The following is a 2,500-nucleotide window of genomic DNA, read 5'->3' as shown; positions in this document are numbered from 1 at the left end:
CACAGAAATCCCTCGGAATGGGAAAACGGGTCATTTTCGTGTTGCCACATTGCATGCGAACGGCATGAAACTTCCAGAGGCATTTGCAGCAGGAATGCATGTGCAGTCAAAAAAGTGAATATTTTTCACGGATAGACCCCGTGAAACGCTAGAAATTGGCGGCGATGTCTCTCTTGTGGCTCACGGGGCTGTTAGGGTGGCACAGAAATCCCTCGGAATGGGAAAACGGGTCATTTTCGTGTCGCCACATTGCATGCGAACCGCATGAAACTTCCAGAGGCATTTGCAGCAGAAATGCATGTGCAGTCAAAAAATTGAATATTTTTCACGGATAGACCCCGTGAAACGCTAGAAATTGGCGGGGATGTGTCTCTTGTGGCTCACGGGGCTGTTAGGGTGGCACAGAAATCCCTCGGAATGGGAAAAAACGGGTCATTTTCGTGTCGCCACATTGCATGCGAACCGCATGAAACTTCCAGAGGCATTTGCAGCAGGAATGCATGTGCACTCAAAAATTGTGATATTTTTCACGGAGAGACCCCGTGAAACGCTAGAAGTGGGCGGGGATGTCTCTCTTGTGGCTCACGGGGCTGTTAGGGTGGCACAGAAATCCCTCGGAATGGGAAAACGGGTCATTTTCGTGTCGCCACATTGCATGCGAACCGCATGAAACTTCCAGAGGCATTTGCAGCAGAAATGCATGTGCAGTCAAAAAATTGAATATTTTTCACGGATAGACCCCGTGAAACGCTAGAAATTGGCGGGGATGTGTCTCTTGTGGCTCACGGGGCTGTTAGGGTGGCACAGAAATCCCTCGGAATGGGAAAAAACGGGTCATTTTCGTGTCGCCACATTGCATGCGAACCGCATGAAACTTCCAGAGGCATTTGCAGCAGGAATGCATGTGCACTCAAAAATTGTGATATTTTTCACGGAGAGACCCCGTGAAACGCTAGAAGTGGGCGGGGATGTCTCTCTTGTGGCTCACGGGGCTGTTAGGGTGGCACAGAAATCCCTCGGAATGGGAAAACGGGTCATTTTCGTGTCGCCACATTGCATACGAACCGCATGAAACTTCCAGAGGCATTTGCAGCAGGAATGCATGTGCACTCAAAAAAGTGAATATTTCTCACGGATAGACCCCGTGATACGCTAGAAATTGGCGGGGATGTCTCTCTTGTGGCTCACGGGGCTGTTAGGGTGGCACAGAAATCCCTCGGAATGGGAAAACGGGTCATTTTCGTGTCGCCACATTGCATGCGAACCGCATGCAACTTCCAGAGGCATTTGCAGCAGAAATGCATGTGCAGTCAAAAAAAATTGATATTTTTCACGGATAGACCCCGTGAAACGCTAGAAATTGGCGGGGATGTGTCTCTTGTGGCTCACGGGGCTGTTCGGGTCGCACAGAAATCCCTGGGAATGGGAAAACGGGTCATTTTCGTGTTGCCACATTGCGTACGAACCGCATGAAACTTCCAGAGGCATTTGCAGCAGGAATGCATGTGCACTCAAAAACTTCTATATGTTTCACGGATAGACCCCGTGAAACGCTAAAAATTGGCGGGGATGTGTCTCTTGTGGCTCACGGGGCTGTTAGGGTGGCACAGAACTCCCTCGGAATGGGAAAAGGGGTCATTTTCGTGTTGCCACATTGCATAGGAACGCCATGAAACTTCCAGAGGCATTTGCAGCAGAAAGGCACGTGCACTCAAAAATTTTAATATTTTTCACGCATAGACCCCGTCAAACGCTAGAAGTTGGCGGGGATGTCTCTCTTGTGGCTCACGGGGCTGTTAGGGTCGCACAGAAATGCCTCGGAATGGGAAAACGGGTCATTTTTGTGTGGCCACATTGCATAGGAACGGCATGAAACTTCCAGAGGCATTTGCAGCAGGAATGCATGTGCACTCAAAAACGTCTATATTTTTCACGGATAGACCCCGTGAAACGCTATAAATTGGCGGGGATGTCTCTCTTGTGGCTCACGGGCGCTGTTAGTTAGGGTCGCACAGAAATCCCTCGGAATGGGAAAAGGGGTCATTTTCGTGTTGCCACATTGCGTACGAACGGCATGAAACTTCCAGAGGCATCTGCAGCAGAAATGCATGTGCACTCAAAAACGTCTATATTTTTCACGGATAGACCCCGTGAAACGCTAGAAATTGGCGGGGATGTGTCTCTTGTGGCTCACGGGGCTGTTAGGGTCGCACAGAAATCCCTCGGAATGGGAAAACGGGTCATTTTCGTGTTGCCACAATTGGCATACGAACAGCATGAAACTTCCAGAGGCATTTGCAGCAGAAATGCATGTGCACTCAAAAACGTGAATATTTTTTCACGGATAGACCCCGTCAAACGCTCGAATTTGGCGGGGATGTTTCTCTTGTGGGTCACGGGGCTGTTCGGCTCGCACAGAACTCCCTTGGTCCACCTGATTCGTGCATACAGGCAGCAACTAAAACTCTGTAAACCTGCTGTGAGGACATCTAAACAGTGG

Source organism: Petromyzon marinus, unplaced genomic scaffold (genome assembly GCF_048934315.1).
Source record: "Petromyzon marinus isolate PM22_M1 ecotype Great Lakes invasive population unplaced genomic scaffold, UKy_Petmar_22M1.pri1.0 PM_G_Scaffold_38, whole genome shotgun sequence".
In the NCBI taxonomy this organism is placed as follows: Eukaryota; Metazoa; Chordata; class Hyperoartia; order Petromyzontiformes; family Petromyzontidae; genus Petromyzon; species Petromyzon marinus.
Note: the sequence above shows the minus strand (reverse complement) of the source record.